Source organism: Sciurus carolinensis, chromosome 16 (assembly GCF_902686445.1).
Source record: "Sciurus carolinensis chromosome 16, mSciCar1.2, whole genome shotgun sequence".
NCBI lineage: Eukaryota > Metazoa > Chordata > Mammalia > Rodentia > Sciuridae > Sciurus > Sciurus carolinensis.
In genome coordinates this window covers 64,194,745-64,214,383 of record NC_062228.1, presented here as the reverse complement: position 1 = coordinate 64,214,383, position 19,639 = coordinate 64,194,745, and the positions used below count along the sequence as shown (strand labels likewise).

At 57.4% G+C, this 19,639-nt stretch overlaps 1 pseudogene; it reads left to right on the top strand.

Moving 5' to 3' along the window:
• The first annotated feature begins 9,406 nt into the window (after nucleotides 1–9,406).
• LOC124967148 (leukocyte immunoglobulin-like receptor subfamily A member 5) lies at nucleotides 9,407–11,639 on the top strand (annotated as a pseudogene).
• Nucleotides 11,640–19,639: the final 8,000 nt, after the last annotated feature.

Below are 19,639 nucleotides of genomic sequence, written 5' to 3'. Positions count from 1 at the left end.
TGGTTGGTCCTCCAGAGGAAAAGGTGCAGCTGTTTGCAGAGCAGGAAGTATGGGTGGTGCTCTGGAGGAGAGGATGCAGTTGTTTGGAGTTCTGGGAAGGCTCTTTCGATGCTCCAGAGCGAGGAGTGTGGATGTGTGCATAGCAGAGAATGCTGGGTTGTGCTCCAGAGGAGAGGGTGCAGATGTGTGTAGATCAGGGACTGTTGGGTGGTGATCCAGAGGAGAGCAGCACATGTTTGCGGAGCTGGGACACCTGGGGTTGCTTCAGAGAAGTGGGTGACCATAGCACCTAGCTGTGACTGTTGCATGGTACCACAGAAACGAGGGTGCAACTGTGTACTGAGCAGGGATGCTGGCTGGTGGTCCAGAGTAGAGGGCACACCTGTGTGCCAACCTGGGACTGCTGAGTCGAAACTCTGAGGAAAGTGTGCACATTTGTGCAGAGCTGGGACACCTGGATGGTGCTCCAGAGGAGAGGATACACCTGAGTGCAGATCTAGGAATGCTGGGTGGTGCTCCAAAGTGGAGGGTGCACCAGGGTGCAGAGCAGGTACTGCTGGGTGGTGCTCCAGAGGAGAGAGTGCAGCTGTGCTTAGAGGTGGAACTGCTAGCTGGAGCACCAGAGGCGAGTGTTCACTCGTGCGTGGAACTGGGGTTCTAGGTGATGCTCCAGAGGATTGGTGGAGCTGTGTGCAGAGGTGGGACTTTTGGGTGGTTCTCCAGAGGAGAGGGTGCACCTAGGTGCAGGGGTGGGACTCCTGGGTGGTGCTGCATGGGAGAGAATCACCTGTGTGCTGAGCTGGGACTGGTGGGTGGTGCTCCAGAGGAGAGAGTGCACCTGTGTGCAGAGCTGAGAATGCTGGTTGGTGTCCCAGAGGAAGGGGTAGAGTTTTGTGCAGAGGTGGAATTGCTGAGTGGTGCTGCTGGTTGGTGCTCCAGAAGACAGGGTGCAGCTGTGTGCAGCTGTGCGAGTGTTGGTTGGTGCCCCAAAGCATAGGGTGCCGTGGTGGGCAGATCTAGGAGTGCTAGGTGGTGCTCCAGAGGAGAGGGTGCACCTGTGTGCAGAACTGGGACAGTTCGGTGATGGTCCAGAGAAGGTGCAGCTGTGTGCAGAGCAGAGAATGTTGGGTGGTGCTCCAGAGGAGAGGGAGAACCTGTGTGCAGAGGTGGAACTGCTAGGTGGTGGTCCAGAGGAGAGCGAGCACTTGTGTGTGGAGCTGGGATTCTGGGTGATGCTTCAGAAGAGTGGGTGCAGCTGGGTGCAGAGCAGCGACTTCTGGGTAGTACTCCAGGGGAGAGGGTGCACCTGTGTGCAGATCTAGGCCTTCTGGGTTTTGCTCCAGTGGAGAGGGTGCACCTGGGTGCAGATGAGGTACTGCTGGGTGGTTCTCCAGAAGAGAGGGTGCAGCTGGGTGTAGAACTGGGACTGCTGGGTGGTGCTCCAGGGGAGAGGGTGCAGCTGTGTGCAGAGCTGGAACTGTTGGGTGGTGCCCCAGAGTATAGGTTGCAGCTGTGGGAAGATCTAGGAGTCCTGTGTGTTGCTCCAGAGGTGAGGGTGCACCTGTGTGCAGATCTGGGACTTCAGGGTGGTGCTCCAGAGGAGAGGGTGCAGGTGTGTTCAGAGGTGGGACTGCTGGGTGGTGCTCCAGAAGAGAGGGTGCAGCTGTGTGCAGTGGTGGGACTGCTGGGTTTGCTCCAGAAGAGGGAGTGCACTTGTGTGGAGAGGTGGGATGCTGGGTGATGCTCCAGAAGAGAGGGTGGACCTGCTGCAGATCTGGGACTTCAGGGTGGTGCTCCAGAGGAGAGGGTGCAGGTGTGTTCAGAGGTGTGACAGCCGGTGGTGCTCCAGAGGAGAAGGTGTACCTGTGTGCAGAGCTGGGACAGCTGGGTGATGCTACAGAAATGAAGGTGCAACTGTGTGCTGAGCAGGGACACTGGCTGGTGGTCAGGAGGAGAGGGCACCCCAGTGTGCCAAACTGGGACTGCTGTCGGTACTGAGGAATGGGTGCACATTTGTGCAGAGTTGGGACACCTGGATGGTGCTCCAGAGGAGGGGATACACCTGTGCACAGATCTACAACTGGTGGGTGGTGCTCCAGAGGAGAGGGTGCACCAGGGTGCAGAGCAGGTACTGCTGGGTGGTCCTCCAGAAGATAGGGTGCACCTGTGTGCAGAGCTGGGACTGTTAGGAGGCGCTCCAGAGGAGAGCGTTCACCTGTGTGTGGAACCGGGGTTCTAGGTGATGCTCCAGAAGATTGGTGCAGCTGTGTGCAGAGTAGGAACTCCTCGGTGGTGCTCTGTAGGAGAGTATGCAGTTGTGTGCAGACCTGGGACTGATGTGTCGATGTACTGGAGAAGAGTGTGTAACTGTCTGTAGAGCAGGCATGCTGGGTGGTGCTCCAGAGGACAGGGTGCACCTGTGCTCCAAGCAGTATTGCTGACATTGACAATATTTGTGGAATCAAAATCCATCCAACCACAATGGAAGGTTGGTATTAAGTGTACCCACCAGGGTATTAAGCAGGGGAGAAAATGTAGGAACTAAAACTCCACACGGTGTAGATCTGTTTTCAGAAAACAGTGAGTAAATGTCATAACAGAATGCCTGCAGGAATCGTTCTCGATGGAACAGGTGAGCATTCAGCAGTTAGGGGCTTGCAGTCAAGGTAAGCCCTACACGCGAAGGAAAGGAATAGCCCCTGTCGTTTATTGTGGCAGGCATGCAGGCAGTGGTGGGGAGTGCTCCAAACAGGGCCCGTGAGAGTGGGGGCCATGCTGCTCGTGGACTCTGGTGTCTGAGGTGCCCTTGTGGCTGTCGGTGAAGGTACATTTCTGTTCTGCAAGCTCCCTGGATTGTTCACATACTTTAGAGGATGTGACTGAAGGAAGGTGGATTGCGCATTCCTCAAAACATCATCTGCAGCTGCCTGGTCAGCTCCCCCGAGTCCTACACACCGTGAACACCTGCCAGGTGAGACTGTGCCTCTTCAATGCCACAGGAAGTGGGTTGAAAGTCACAGGTGAAGTGGCACCAGCCAGCGGCACAGAAGCTTTCTACAGTCACCCCTGCAGAATCATTGACTGACGACACCCAGGGAAGAGAGCAGCATATGGGAGCCCAGCAGAAGATTCCAGCCCAACACTGGAGCACAAAGCTCCCGGGAACAGACACGGATCAGGGAGAGGCACAGCTCCACTGCAGGGACCGAACGTGGAAGGTGGCAGGCTTCCCTGGCCACCAGGAACACCACCCACGCGGCCACTTCTTCCACCCCACCCAGAGCGTGGGAGATGATCTTGCTGGGTGGTTGGGAGACGCTGGAACTAGAAGAGAAGCCGCTGCTCCAGGGGTGCCTTCAAGAAACCACCCACAAGCTACTCAGGCTGCCTCTCTCGTGAGCTCCCTCTGCTGGGAGTTCCTAATGTGCCTGGGCTGACCCGCCCACCAGGGTGGCTTCCCAAGCTCTCACATGGGTGCCAATGTTTCCTGCAGACAGTCAGCTCATCTTCAGGATCCAGAGAAGACACAAACACGACCCAGTCAGCACACAGCCCTGGAGAAGCCCTCGGGGCCCCCTCAGACCTGCCCTGGCTTTGTGGTACCCACAGAAGGCTGTAGGCAAAAGGGACGCAATTGCAGGGACACCCTCCAGAGGGCGCTAGAGGCATGGAGCCTGCGCAGCCGTGGAACAGGGACTGAGCCCCTGGCAAAGCAGCCTGTGATGTTGTTCCTCTTCCAGGGCGGGTCGGTCCCTCTGAAGGCAGGGTCCCGGGCTTTCCCAGTCTGAAGGAGGCCAACCTCTGACAAGAGTGGGAGCTGAGGGAGGAAAGAGCAGCCCCACTTCCCCTCCTGGCTGGACCACAAGGTCAGTCACAGGCCACACCATGGAGCCACAGAGGCCCTGGACCCAGCGGAGCCACAGTCCTGCAGCTCTAGGCTGACTTTCTCATGTCACCCCTCTCCGCCCTGGATTGTGTGCAGCAGGGGACATTGACAGGCAGCTGGGAGGAGGAAGGAGGTGAAGGGAGGGTCACCTGCCTCAGGATGTCAGGTCAAGGCACCTGTGGGACCTGGGTGAAGGGAGCAGGCCAGCAGGGCGGGAGAGCAGCCAGCCTCGGCCCCTCTCCGTGGTGCGGATGCCTGGGTCCCCGAAAGTCATCCCAGAGCCCCTACCACCAGGCCCCCACCTCAGACAGTAGGATACAGGGGTGTCTCACTTTGGGGACAGGGTTTTGAGGACCACGGATGGTTATGCTGGAACTTGAATGGCCTCAGCTCTCCTGGGTGAACGCCTTGGGCTAAATTTCCTCAATCGGCTGTCTCCTCCTGTCCATCAAAGGCAACCTCCTGTCCCTATTTTCTGAAGGTCACCCAGCTCTGAACTTCTGAGGTTGTCCAGGCGAGGGAGGTGTCTGACTGACCTTCCTGGGGACGGTAGTCCACTCTGGGCTACCTCATCTCCACCAGTCCCCGTGGTCATGGTGAGGAGGGCTTCTGATCCGGCTTCCCTGAGCCCCAGGCTGTGACCTGGGGAAGGTGGCCGAGCAGGGAGGATGTGAACCTGAATCCGCTCTGGACTGGACGGAGCTCTGCTGCTCTCCTGGGCAGCCTCGCAAGTTCCCCTCAAGGAATTCCAACTCCCAGACTCCACCGCAGACTCTATTTTGGGATGTGAAAAAGGGAAAGGGAAGAGAAAGTACACGTGGGGTTCAACCCTCACTGGTATTTGTGGAAGCCGCGGTGGCCAGGTCAAGGGTGGGGCGGGGCTAGTGCGGGGAGCAGAAGGCAGGCGGCCTGGGCGCTGTGGATCCAGGGTCTGGAGAGCGGCCACCACGGGAGCCCTGTGCCCGGGTGCTGCTTGGATCTGGGCCAAGGTCGACACCCTGGGGTGAAGGGAGGCTCAGACAGAATTCTCCTGTGGGGACCCTCTTGCAGGAGTTGGCGGGGCCTCACACGCTGCCTTCCTAGGGCCTCGCCTGCAGCTCAAGGAGCCTGAGCATTGGGGCAAGGAGCAAGGGTCCTTCCCACAACCTGACCGACAGAATAATAGGGCCCGTGGAGAATGTTCTCTTTAAAAGCAGAATCCACCACTCCCGAGGCCTGTGACTGAGAGCCCCTGTCGTACCTGCACCGCCGATCCAGCCCGTCTTTTCTCCCCAGGCCACCTCTGCCATGCCTCCCTCTCCTGCCTCCACAGTCCCGGGGGAACCTTCTACCACACAAAGCCAACCTGTCTAGTTTTTTAAAAAATATATTCGTTCTTTTTAGTTATACATGACAATAGAATTTGCTCTGACATGATCACAGAAGCATGGGATATAATTTGTTCCAATTATACAATACAAGACCCAGAAGAGTCAAAGCAATACAAAGAAGAAGAAGAAGAAGGAGAAGGAGAAGGAGAAGGAGGAGGAGAAGGAGGAGGAGGAGAAGAAGAAGAAGAAGAAGAAAACTACATTGGAGGCATCACAATACCTGACTTCAAATTCCACAAAAGAGCTCTAATAACAAAAACTTCATGGTATTAACCTAAAAATAGGCACATACACCACATGTAGAAAATGACACTAGACCCTTATCTCTCACCCTCCCAAAAGTTAACTCAAAATGGATGGAAGACCTTGAAATTAGACCAGAAAAATGCAACTCACAGAAGAAGACATCGGGTCAACCCTACGGCACACAGGCATAGGCAACAGCTTCCCCATAGAACTCCTAAGGCTCAGGAAAGAGGGTCAAGACCTAGTAATTGTGATGGCATTAAATTAAAAACCTACACAGCAAAGAAAGCAAGAGTTGGGGCTGGGGCTCAGTGGTAGAGTGCTCACCTAGCTTGCATGAGGCACTGGGTTTGATCCTCAGCACCACATAAAAACAAACGAATAAAATAAATATATTGTGTTCATCTACAACTAAAAAGAAAATTAAAAACAAAGAATGTGAAGAGAGAACCCATGGAATGGGGAATAAATCTCTGCTAGCTACTCTTTTGACAGAGGGTTAACATTCAGAACATATAAAGAGCTCAAAAACAACACCAAGACAGAAAACCACCGAAATAATCAATGGGCAAATGAACCAAACACTTCTCAAAAGAAGAAATTAAAATGGCCAACAAATACATGACAAAAATCCAACATCATTAGCAAATAGGGAAATGAAAATCAAAACTACAGTGAGATTTCATCTCCCACCAGGTAGATTGGCCGTCATCAAGAATATAAATAAAAGTTGGAGAAGATGTGGAGAAAAAGGAACCCTTGCACACCCTTGTGGAACCTTGTTTAGTACAACCACCATGGAAATCAGTATGGAGGATCCTCAGAGGACGAGGCATGGAACCGCCATGGGACCCAGCTACACACTCCTCAGTATTTCCCTGAAGAATCAACGTCATCTTCCTGCACTGACACACCCACACCCCAGGTTGACAGCAGCACAACTCACAACGGGCAGACTAGGGAAGCAGCCTCGGTGTCCTTCAGTGACGACTGGACCAAGAGCATGTGGTGCACACACAGTGGAGTCATATTCAGCCATAAAGAGAATGAAACGGTGCGTCTGCAGGAAATGGATGGAAGCAGAGGGCAAGGTGTTAAGTGGAATCAGCCAAACCCAGAGGTCAAGGGTCGTACGTGTCCTCTCACCTGAGGAAGCTGGAGAGGGAAAAGGGAAAGAATGGAGGGATCTGATGGAAATCAAAAGAAGCAGAGTAGAGAAAGTGACCAGGGGCACGAGGAGGGACAGTAGGAGACCATGGGAGGACAGAGGTCCAGTCATACTGCTGGACTCTGTGCGTGTTTGAGTGTGTAACACAAATCCCACCACATGTCCACCCACAATGCCCCAGTAAAAATGTGGGAAAACCAAGTGGCAACTGCGCACAGTCTGCAAGATGCACTTTAACCTGGTGCTTTTGTTTGTTTCCTTGACTTGTTCGTTTACTTGTTCATTTATTGTTGAGTCAGAGTCTCTCTCTGCCCGGAGGTCCTTGAACTCCTGGGCTCCAGTGACCTTCCTCCTCTCCCTCCACAGAGCCAGGAATGCAGGTCCTGCCCCTGGGCCCAGCTCAGGACACACACTTCAGCTCCAGGGAAACACAGAGGCTACCAGTGAACATGGGAAAGAATATTCCATGCAAACAGGAACCAAGAGAGAGCTGGGGAACCCACTTTCACATCAGCAAAATAGACTGTGAGTCAACACGTGTCTTGAGACACAGAGAAGGACATTAAGCAGTATAAAAACGTCAACCCATCACCCACCTGTGACATCATGGAGACACCCCCACCCCACCAGCACTCAGATACACAAGGAAACAGAGCTGGGTGTGGCCTGTGCCCAGGCTGTGATCCCAGCACTTGGGAGGCTGAGGCAGGAGGGGGAAGTTCAAGGCCAGCCTGGGCAACTTAGGGAGACCCTGACTCTAAATAAAAATAAAAAGGGCTGGAATGTGGCTCAGTGGCTAAGTGCCCCTGCCTGCAACAATCCCTAGTACAAAATGCAAACACCCCAGGCAGATAGGAGGGGAAGCTGAGAAAGGCGGTGACGGGAGGTGCCCAGGTCCCACCTTAGTGCTGGACACACATCCAGGCAGGACCCGTGAGCACACAGGACCTGAGGCAAGAACACCAGAGAGCAGCTGGGCTGAGGGAAGAGCCAAACAACCTCCAGCACAGTCAGGGCCTCCGCAGGGCCCACCTGGGCAGGTGCAGGACGGGCCCCACAGATTTACGACACTGGGGTCTCGTCAGGCACCTTCTCAGACCTCAGTGGAAGGATCTGGAAACCGGTCCTGAGAGGGAGACCAGAGCCCACCAGACTGGGGAGAGAGCAGGCTTCCTTGAACCCCCATGGGACAAAGAGGACATCAAAGGGGAATTAGAGAGCCTTTCAGGACAAACAAAAATGAAACCAGGACACATCAGAACTTTGGGGAAGTGCTGGGTGGGGTCAGTGGGAGGTCACTTGCTCAGCATGCTGGAGCCCCAGGTTCCCCTCCCCAGCTTGTGGTGGGGGAGAAGGAAAGGAGGAGAGGAGGGGAGAGGAGAGGAGTCCAGGGGAGGGGGAAAGGTGAGGGGAGAGTATGGGAGGGGAGAGGGGAGGAGAGAGGACAGGAGGGGAGAGGGGAGGTGCCCAGGGAGGTGGCTGGGCTGCCCTGGGCCCCACACACAGCTGAGCTGGCCCAGGCCTGGCTGCAGACATGGCTGGAGCAGAGCCCAGCGCCCACCCCTCCCAGAGCCCTGGGCCCACTCCCACCCCACACGGAGCAGGAGCCTTCTCCTCAATGACCCTTGGTGACCCCAGACCCCAGAGGATCCTTGCTGTGGCTCCTCCTCCATGTGGGGAACCCTCCATTCTCCTCCTCTGCTCTTACGGGAAGAGCTGTGCATTTCAGACATGGCAGGGACAACCTCTGAGAGCTCAGAGCAGATGGGCCTCACGGAGTGGGCACCAGCCCAGCACCACCACCCTCTCCCGGCCCGAACCCAGGCTGGCCTCCTGCCCTGGAGGAGAAGCTGGCTGAGCCCGTCCGTGTCCAGACCCTGCTGACCCCACACTCCAGGTCGTGAGGTGCAGAGAACGGGCTCCACACTGGACGCGGGGTCTGGGAGGCCAGATGTCCCTACGCAGGACGACACCACAGTGGAAATGAGCTGGCACTGAGCTGGAGCCTGGCCCCCGAGGGGCACCCTGCCCAGGAGACAGGGGTTCCCAGGAGGCAGGAGGCCTCAGATTCCATCCCAGGGAGATGAGGGGGGTTCTGCTGCTAAGGAGAGGGGAAGCCCCGAAGGGGACCATTTAGCAGAGGACATCCACACCAGCACCAGGAGGAGAGGCGAGGAGCTCCCTGGTCCCTGCCCCTCTCTGTGCCCCCAGCAGAGCTCCAGCTGACTGCACAGCCAGGTGCTCAGGATCTGCTGCTCTGTGCCCACCTGAGGGGGGACCTGCATCTTCCCTAAACCATCTCCAGGGCTGGGAGACCAATGGCCCCAGATAAGACCCAAGAACCAGGCACCAAGATGGACAGGAGCCCCAGAGAAGGGAGGACCAGCCCCAGGTCACCCTCAGCTGGAAGGGGCTGGCTGAGGAGGGCACCAGGTGCACTGGCTGCTGCCTCCTGTCCCTGCAGGGATGAGGACAGATCAGGCAGACAGTGGAGGGGTGAGGACAGGCACCATTGCTGTCTGAGCTCCTGCAGGGAGCCCAGACCCACCCCACACAGGGCTGGGGAAACAGGAGCCAGGATCTCAGGGGGAGGGCAGTTCCCCTTCCGGTGGGCTGCTGTGTGACACCCCATGAGAGTCAAACCGGCCTACATGTGGCCACACCCTGTGTCCCTCTGTCCTGCCAGACTCTGTGACCTCCTCCATCTGCACAGCCAGGACCTGGGGAGGAGACGCCATGACCACCACGCTCACGGCCTTGCACTGTGCTGGTGAGATGTGAAGAAGGGGAGGGGACACCCTGTTCTGCGAGGGACCCCAACCCACAGCCAGCCCTGGCATCAGGGGACTCAGGGCCCAGGAGGCTCTGGGGAGGAGAGGGCCTGCTCAGGCCTCAGGGCTCCCCTCTCACAGGAACTCTCTTCCAGGGCTGAGTCTGGGCCCCGGGACCCGAGGGCAGCAAGGTGAGTGTCCCCAGCTGGCCCAGGTCCTGCTCCTCCCTGGGGACCAGGAGCCACCCTGGGCAGTGGATGGAGAACAGCAGCTGTGGTCTGAGGCTGGGGAGCCTGGAGGGAGCTGGGCTGAGGGCTGGGATCTGAGGGGCTGTGCTGGGACCCAGCCTCTGATTCCCTTGCAGGGACCCTCCCCAAGCCCACCCTGTGGGCTGAGCCAGGATCTGTGATCACCTTGGGGAGGCCAGTGACCCTCTAGTGTGAGGGGACCCTGGAGGCCCAGGAGTACCGTGTGGAGAAAGATGGAAGCTCAGTGCCCTGGGACACAAAGATCCCACAGGATCCCAGGAACAAGGCCAAGTTCCCCATCCCAACCATGACACGGCACCATGCAGGGCGATATCAATGCCACTATCACAGCCCTGCTGGCTGGTCAGAGCACAGTGACACCCTGGAGCTGGTGGTGACAGGTGAGAGGACACTTGGGATCCCAGCACCTGGCTCTGCCCTCAGGAAGGGGGTCTGGTCCCAGGTGTCCCTGTCACATCCCTGCTGGGGACGGTGTGGAGGAGGGAGCCCATTAACACCTGCCTCCTTCTCTGCTAGGATCCTACAGCAAACCCAGGCTCTCAGCCCTCCCCAGTCCTGTGGTGACCTCAGGAGGGAACATGACCCTCCAGTGTGGCTCACGGCAGGGATATGGCAGGTTTGTTCTCACTAAGGAAGGAGGACACAGCTCACCTGGACCCTGGACTCACAGCAAGACCCCAGTGGGCAGTTCCAGGCCCAGTTCCCTGTGGGCCCCGTGACCTCCAGCCACAGGTGGACATTCACATGCTATGGCAGTTACAGGAGAACCCCCCAGGTGTGGTCAGAACCCAGTGACCCCCTGGAGCTCCTGGTCTCAGGTGAGGAAACTACACTTTCCCTGGCACAGTTGGGGACATGCAGCAGGTTGTTGAGGACCTTTATGTTAGAGAGCCACAGGTGAGAGAGAGGATGAGGGAACCTGGGACCACATGGCCAGAGACCCAGGGTGTGAGAGAGTGACCTGCAGGCAGGAGGGGAAGCAGAGTCTCCTATGGTTAGGACTGTAACACTGAGTACCAGTCCTCTCCCCTGTCCCCAGGTCTCAACTGGGGATCCAGTGAAAACTCCTCTCCTGGGGTCATGTCTAACTGGTCCACAGTCCCAGGCTGGACAGAGTACCCTGGGGAAGGAGAACCCCTGATCCAGGGGCCACTTTCCCCACCAGCCCTGAGCTCTGGGGCTCAGCTGAACTTGCTCCAACGTGACTCAGACACAGTGCTGAACTCACAGAGCACAGTGAGGGTGAAGAACCAGGGAGAGGAGCAGAGGGGACCCCGAGCAGCAGGGAAGGGCTCTCAGGGGCTCCATAGAGTCCAGTGTGAGAAGAGCCCAGGGTGGGAGTCCAGGCAGGACAGGGTCCTCGACTTCACACAGCCCCTCCTCTACCTTGATTCTCAGGAGACACTGAGACCTTCCGCCCATCACAGAGCAGCTCAGACCCCAGGACAGGGAGTCAGGAGGATTCTCAGCCCTGGGGCTGGTTCTGAGGGTCCAGTGCTGGCTAGGGGTCGGCTTTCCTGGGTGGATGTGGGGGATCCTGGGGTGATTTGGGTCTGCCCTGACCTCTGCCCTCTGTGTCCACATTCCCAGGCTCCCCTGCCCAGGATTACACAGTGGGGAACCTCATCCGGATGGCCATGGCTGCCTTGGTCCTGGTGGTCCTCGGGATCCTGCTGTTTCAGGCTCAGTATGACCAGAGAGGGACCCAAGATGCAGCCAGGAGGTGAACAGCAGAGAACAGGCAGCACCCAGAGTGCAGAGTGGGAGATGAAGGACCATCCAGAGGTCTGCAGACCACCTGGCTCAGCTGGGGCTGCACCCTGACCCTGTCCAGGCAGCAAAGGTGGCTGGGTCAGGACGGCTGGGTGCTGGCTGCACAGTCTTCCCCACAGTGCTGTGAGCACACAGGGCTGGCCCACCGCTCTCTGCAGCCCTCCAGCAGCCTGTCCCCCTCGGGGGCTGTCTGTGCAGCTTCCCTGAAACACGGAGGTGGAGCCACAGGCTGGTGTCTGAGGACTGAGTAACGGGTGCTGGTACTGTGGCATGGCTCTGAAAAAGTCACCTGAAAAACCCGGGAGTCCTGCTGAGTGTTTGCTGTTACTGTCCACGTCCCTCCTGGCCACCTCCACGTGCCCAGGTATTGCCTTGTCACCCAAGTGCTGGCTCTAAGTCCAGATTCCTCTGCTCACTGCGGGTCTTAGAAACCATCCAGCTGGAACTTCTAGAGTCCCCTGGCTGGCATGGCTCCCTGGGTCCTGCAGGGTTTCCTTTCTTCATTGAATCCCTAGGTCCTCGCGTTGCCCATGGTGACACTGTGAACAAGCTGTTCCCCTCCTTCCTCCCACCCGGACACCTAGCTCCCCTCACTCCTGTCCCTGGGTCCTGGGGACAGGAGCACAAGGCTGAGCCTCAGGGGCTCCTGGCTGCCCTGATGGAGTGGGAGCAGGTGGCTTCTCACCTCAGCTGGGACCTGGGCCTTGGCTCTCTGGGCTCTTCCTAGTCAGGGTGAGGCTCTGCTCCTCTCCTGACTCACTGAGGGCTTTTCTCTGACCAATGCATGTGGATCCTGAGCAGGGCTTTTCCTCCAGCTGTGAGGTGACTTGCAGGGCACGTTCCTTGTCACCCGTTGCTGTGATGGATCACATTAATGGACTTTGGATGATGAACTGCTCTGCACACCTGGGACACGCGCCCTTGGTCACACTGTGTGACTCTTTTGCACCTGCTGGTTGGATTTGCTGAGGCAGGTGTGTCCCACTGAGCCCTCGCCCTCCTGCTGAGAAACGCATCACTGGGCAACACTGTCCTGCAAACACCACCCAGGGCCTCACACGGAGCCCCAGGCAGTGATGTCACTAGGTGACCAGGCCTCTGGGGACCTAGTCAGGAGGTGGTGGGCTGGACTGGGATGCTGTGCAGTGGGGGCCTCTTCTGTGGAGCGTTGTGCCCTGTCTCCATGGGGATGTCCAGGGTGCTGTCCTTCCCCGGGAAGTCCTTGTGTGGTGTGGTGTCAGATGCTGCAGGCCTCTGGGAGTGACTTAGGATGCTTCCCTCTGCTTCCTCTCCTGGGTGGGGCACAGGATGGCACAGCGTCCCCTCCAGAGCCACCAGGCCTGCCCTTCATTGATAGTCCACGTGGCTGCTGGAGATCAGAGTCCTGCCCCAGGACTTTGGCTTAGCATTTCCTCAGGGCAGGTCAGCTGCCGGCAGGTCCCATAGAGTGGGCGTGAGCCAGCCGCTCTCTGCCTCCACCTGGGAGGGGACCTGGCAGGGCAGGGCTGGGGGCTGCTGCTCTCTCTCTCCTCCCTTCTCTGTCCCACCCTCCAGCAGCCCCCTGGGTTCTGAGTGGTCCTGGCAGAGCCTGTGTCCCTCCCTGTGCAGGTGGTGAGGTTTCCACCACTACCTGGCTTCCTGCAGCCTGAGCTCAGTGCCCAGGTTGGTGCTCCTGCCTGGTCCTGTGTAGTGTCCCTGAGCTTCCTGGGTCTGGGGTTTGGTGTCTGATGGGAACTGGGGACCCCCAGTCATTGTTGAACCCTCTGAGTCCCCCGTGTCCTTCTCCTTTCCCCTCCTGGTACTCTGGGGTGCAGAGAGACACCTGTCCCTCAGTCCATGGAGGTTCTTGTCTCTGAACTCTTAACATTTGCACTGCTACAGTCTCCAGCTCAATATCCTCCCTCCATGGTTCCACCCTGGGAGAGCCCGCAGTGTTCTTCTCCTATTCATGCCAGTCTTTCTGGCCTCTGGGTGAACTTCTTTTAGGCTCTTTCCTGGGAAGCCCATCTCCTCTTGTGAGTTGCTCACTCTATCAGCCAGAGCCCTGGGCACCTTCAGTGTTACTGTCTTAGATTTTGGCCTCACCATCCCACATCCCTGCCCTGTGGGCTCCGAGGGCAGCCCTGGATTTCCAGTTGAGTTTTGGCTGTGGGATGCCTGGGATCCACCTCCTGACAAGTGGACCTGTGCTGGACAGAGGCCAGCCCTAAACACACCCTTGGAGAGGAAGGGGGAGGTGCAGGGACCCAGCTTGAGACACCTGCAGCCCTGGGGGTCAAGACCTCCATTCAGCCCACCAGGTGCTCCTGGCCAGCATTTCACACCTATTTGTGCAAGAGGTTTAAGATGCCAGCAGAGAGTTGCATGCTGTTCTGCAGCACAGGCTGTCACTAATACTGGACATGTGCATAGTTCTGAGGAAGCCAGGTACCTGCTGTGGCCCTGGCCCTGCCCCACCTCACTCTGGACAGGCAGCTCCCGCATCCTGCAGGACGTAGACTCTGCCTGTCTTGCTGTTGCAGAAGACATGCTTTTGGACATGGGCTCCTCCAGCAGTAAACAGAGTGCACCTGGAATCCCCTGCTCTGGCTGGTGTGCACCTGGAGTCCCCTGCTCTGGCTGGTGTGCACCTGGAGTCCCCTGCTCTGGCTGGTGTGCACCTGGAGTCCCCTGCTCTGGCTGGTGTGCACCTGGAGTCCCCTGCTCTGGCTGGTGTGCACCTGGAGTCCCTGCTCTGGCTGGTGTGCACCTGGAGTCCCCTGCTCTGGCTGGTGTGCACCTGGAGTCCCCTGCTGTGGCTGGTGTGCTCCTGGAGTCCCCTGCTCTGGCTGGTGTGCACCTGGAGTCCCCTGCTCTGGCTGGTGTGCATCTGGAATCCCTGCTCTGGCTGGTGTGCACCTGGAGTCCCCTCCTCTGGCTGGTGTGCACCTGGAGTCCCCTGCTCTGGCTGGTGTGCACCTGGAGTCCCCTGCTCTGGCTGGTGTGCACCTGGAATCCCCTGCTCTGGCTGGTGTGCACCTGGAGTCCCCTGCTCTGGCTGGTGTGCACCTGGAATCCCCTGCTCTGGCTGGTGTATACCTGGAATCCCCTGCTCTGGCTGATGTGCACCTGGAATCTCCTGCTCTGGCTGGTGTGCACCTGGAATCCCCTGTTCTGGCTGGTGTGCACCTGGAATCATCTGCTCTGGCTGGTGTGCACCTTGAATCCCCTGCTCTGGCTGCTGTGCACCTGGAATCCCCTCCTCTGGCTGCTGTGCACCTGGAGTCCCCTGCTGTGGCTCTTGTGCACCTGGAATCCTCTGCTCTGGCTGGTGTGCACCTTGAATCCCCTGCTCTGGCTGCTGTGCACCTGGAATCCCCTCCTCTGGCTGGTGTGCACCTGGAATCACCTGCTCTAGACAGGGCTGTCTGCATCTCCCCTGGGGTGGCAGTTCCTCTACAAGGGGTTTTCTGGAAACCGATATTTTTGGCCAGGTGAGTGTCCAGCCGTGCATGGTCAGCCCTCTGTCTGTCTGTCAGCCAGTTCCTCTGGATGTGGAGCTTCACAGTGCTTCTCAGGGTTCATGTCCCACACAGGGAAGAGCCGAGGACTGCCGTGGATGGGGCTGGTCTGACCCGTCCAGGTCAGCGAGGCTGTGGTGAAGCCCAGCCGGCGGGCTGTGCAGCTCCCTCTCCTGCAGAGCTGTGACAAGGACAGAGCACCCAGCATTGGGCCTTCAGCGGACACATCAATCGTGCAACCTCACCAGGAGCCCAAAGCCTGGATCCTCCCAGGTCCCAGCTTCCCCAGTACATGTCCTAAGGTGTTTTGCTGACTAACCAGACAAAGTCCCTCCCATGGACTCTGCACCCCTCACCCAAATCCTTCTGCAGAGAGGGTTTGTGACAACCTCCTCAAGAAGAGAGAACTGAGGGTCAGAGAAGGTGATAAATGCTCATGGTACCCGGGCAATGGAGGAGCACAACCGGAATTTTCTTTCCAATCCAGGCGCCCTCTGCCCTAAACTGCAACCCCAGCACTTTCATTTTTCAGTTAGACACAGGGTCTCGCTGAGTTTCTTGTGGTCTCACTAAATTGCTGAGGCTGGCCTTGAACTTGCATTTTGCCCACCTCAGCCCCGCAAGCCACTGGATGACAGCATGTGCACCATACCTGGCTTTTTCGCCTTTCTTCAATTTTCTGTGGTTTGCTCTCTGGGCTCATGTCCAGCATGAAGCTCCAGGTGAGCTGCACAGCCAGGTGCTCAGGGTCTGCTGCTCTGCCTTCACCTGAACAGGGAGCAGACATCTCCCCACAGCATCTCCAGGGCTGGGAGGTGACTGGCCTTAGCAAGGGGCTCACAACCCTGTGACAGGCACAGGCTGAAAGACAGATGGAGCCCCAGGGAGGCCCGAGAGGGGAGGACCAGCCCAGGTCACCCTCACCTGGAGGGGGCCAGCTCGAGAGGCCTCCAGGGGTATTTGCTGCTGTGTCCCTGGAGGGATGAGGACACATCAGACAGACAGTGGATGTGGTCTTCAACTCTGTCTGAAGGGTCTGCAGAGACCCTGGGTCCTGACACATCACATCCTAGGAACACAAGTCCAAGCTGGGGGCAGGCAGTCCCCTTCCTGGCTGCTGGTGTGAAGCCCCAGGACAGGGAAGGACTGGCCCCAAAGGGCTGTGTTCACCCCTCTCCTGACACAGAGCTGTGGCCATGGCAGAGCCCAGCAGGTGGCACAGGCTTCCTCCCTCCCCTGGGACAGCGAGGGGGCTTTGCTCTGTCCTGTGCTGCAGGCCCCTGGCTGAGCTCCTGGAGGTCAATGTCACAGTGGAGAGTCCCTGTGACCGGTCCCTGCAGGGCTGAGGTCTCAGCTCGCCCACTTTGAATCTTCACATCTGGTAGTGACAGGTTTCCTGTGCTAGAGCTGGAACTAAGCTGACACTTGTCAAAAACGGTATGAGGTTGACTTTCCTTGGCCATCACAGAAATGCAAAGTAAAATTACAAGGAGGTCCCAGCTTCCCCAGTCAGGGGCAATTGTCAAGAATGAAAATAACAAGAAATGCCTTTTCATTTAAAAAGAAAACTGAGTTTTCTTCTCTTTCATTTTTGGTGTCTGTATTTATGTACCTTCAAGTTCAAGTTCACTCTATTCTCTTGTACTGCAGTGTTTACATAACAACTGGTTGATTTCCTTCCTTTATGACAGTTTATGTCTCTAGAAGTTCCCTTTAGTCCCAACACACACATTTTTTATAACATCTTCTATTTATTTCCTAAACATTTTGAAAGTATGGAATACAGTTGTGATAACTGGCTTAGTTTGGTTTGGAGCTGGGATTGACCCAGGGCCTCACATGAGCTAGGCATGGGCTCTAGCACAGAGCTATCCCCTCGCCCCTTTAACAGCTGATTTAATGTCTTTCTCTCCCAATTCTAACATCCAAGGGCCTGGCGTAGGTACCACACACAGAGCTGAGCAACCCCAGGACCTCAGCAAATGCCAGGTCACGGAGCTGGGCCCAGGAGCGTGAGATCCACACCCAGGTCAGCTTCTTAGATTGTGTCTGTGTGTCTGCTCCACTGTCTGTCGGGGAACCTTTGACTGGACACCAGACGGTGTTTGCTGACTTGGCTGGTGCTGGATGCATTTGTATTCCTGTGAGTACTCGTGAGCGTTGTTCTAGAACTCAGATGCGTTCTGGGAAGCAGTTTGATCCTGTAGGTAATACTTACAGTAAGCCAACCTAGAGCTGCGTTGACCTTGAGGTGCCTGGTCCTCGCCACTGAAGCAGGGTCCCTCTGCACCTGTGACAATACCAGTGTCCTGTGCCACCCTCCAGGGAGATTTTTATGTCCAGCTGAGGAAAGACCCTGGTTCTGGCCCTGTGTAGTACCAGCCACTGTTGGTGACAGTTGTTCCTCAACTGAGGGTCATTTCCTGTCGTGCACATGCTGATCAGAGCACTGAGGCTCCTGGAGGGACCCTCCAAGGTCTCAGGTCACCTCTCAGCAGCCTCCTATCTCCTGCTCTCTCTCCTGGGAACTCTAGCTGCCTGGATCTTCCTGGACATTCTGCTCCACTCAGCAGCTCAGGGATGGGTCATTCAAGGACACACTCCATGGTTCCTCCTGCTCAGGGCTCTCTGTCTCCATCACCTGAGGACTTGTGGCCTTAGGAAGCAGTGGACCTGGGAACCAGGCCTGGCCCAGAGGTTCTAGGGTCAGGCCAACCTCGGTGGACCCTGTCCCAGGGCCATCCCTCAGGGACAGGGTCAGGACTGACCGTACAGAGTGAGGGTCCAGGACTGACCCTGTAGAGTGAAGGTCCAGGACTGTCCCTGCAGAGTGAGGGTCCAGGACTGTCCCTGCAGAGTGAGGGTCCAGGACTGTCCCTGCAGAGTGAGGTCCAGGACTGTCCCTGCAGAGTGAGGTCCAGGACTGTCCCTGCAGAGTGAGGTCCAGGACTGTCCCTGCAGAGTGAGGGTCCAGGGATGACCCTGCAGAGTGAGGTCCAGGACTGTCCCTGCAGAGTGAGGGTCCAGGGATGACCCTGCAGAGTGAGGGTCTACCTACCCCAGTGCTACAGACTGGCTCTTGAGCCACCTCAGATCCAGGTGGGCAGCTGTGCACACAGGCCTCAGGCCATCCCAGGGTCCCAGACTCCAGGCCTCCCCTATAGATCCAGTCAACCTGTCCACCCCGTTGATCCCTAGGTGGAACCATGACCCAGATGCCAGGTCCAAGCACCTTCAGACCCAGGCACAGGTAAGTTTACCCAAAGAATCCAGCAAAAATCCCACATGAAGTGCCCACCATGAGACCCACCTGCAGACTCTAGATGGGATTGCTGGTGAATGGCCTTCCTTGACCAAGCTCGTCTGTGTAGACTGGGTTGTGTGCCTACTTCTTCAAATGTGCAGACACCAGTGCAAGGTCACAGGGTCATGAATGACCAGGGACACGTGGCACCACCCATGGAACTAACCTGAGGACGTGGAGATCTGCAAAGTACCTGGGGAGAGGCAAAATAATTATCTTAACGCATCTCAGTGACAAGAGAAGTAAAATGAACTACTCAAAATCAGGAAAACAACATTCACAAGAACATTAGAAGGTCCAGCAAAGAAATTAAGGTCATAAAGAGGAAGCAAGACAGAGTTTGAAGCTGAGAACACATGAAACGTTCTAGACAGAGCTTCAACAGCAGCCTCGAGGGAGGGCTCCCTGGGCAGGCTGAACACGCTCAGGCCCGCAGTGTCCAGGTCCACGAGTGCACAGTCCATGGTGCCCTCTGGTCTCCTTGGGCTCAGGCATGGGTGGAGCCTTCTTGGCATGTCCCTGGGGTGCTGGGGTCCTGAGGTTCAGGTTCTCTGGAGGGTGCTCTCTTCTTTCAGTGACATGAGTCACCTGTGCAAGGCTTCTCCCAGAATTGCCATGAGGTCACTGACAGGTGGGCAGGACCCAACTCAGGGACCCTGAAATAGGAGCCACTTTCCCACTTCTCAGGCAGAACCTGTCCCCATGGGCACTACGCCATGCGGAGATCCAGGAGACCCACCTGTGGGGGAGCCAGTTGTGTGGGTGGGGCTGATGTCACGTGGGGCTCCTAGGAGACAGAGAGGGTGGTGAAGGCTGGGCAGCCTCTGTCCTCTAGGCTGACCTCGGCATCCTGAGCCCCTCCTGACTGACCTGTCAGGATGGCCCTACCCACCTCCCCTGCTCCCTCTGCCCCTCCCAGGCCTCCAGGTAATCAGGAGGACCCTGGGGACAGGTGACCTGGAGCACACACAGTGGCCTATGATTAGACTCAGCTCCATGTCTGAGGACAGGCCACCCTGTCCTGGGGTGAACGGGGGAAGCACAGCCTCTGCCACACGAGGATGTGAGGAGCTCTCCACGCCTGTGGTGTCCACACCCCCTGTGAGAACCAGCCACCGGAGGACAGAGGCTGGGACCCTGGCCTGGCCACTGGGCCTCACGTCCCCCAGCCTGGAGCTTTCCAACCTGGCTGCAGGTGAGGGGCTGGGACTTCTGGACCCGGGGCCGTCTCTGCTCTGCCCGTTCATCCACCCCTCTGCTGGTCCCTTCTGCGTGCTCCCCATCCCTCCTCAGCTAAACCCCAGCATCTGAGGCCTCGGGAAAGGGGTCAGGGCCGTGGTGTTGGGTGGCCC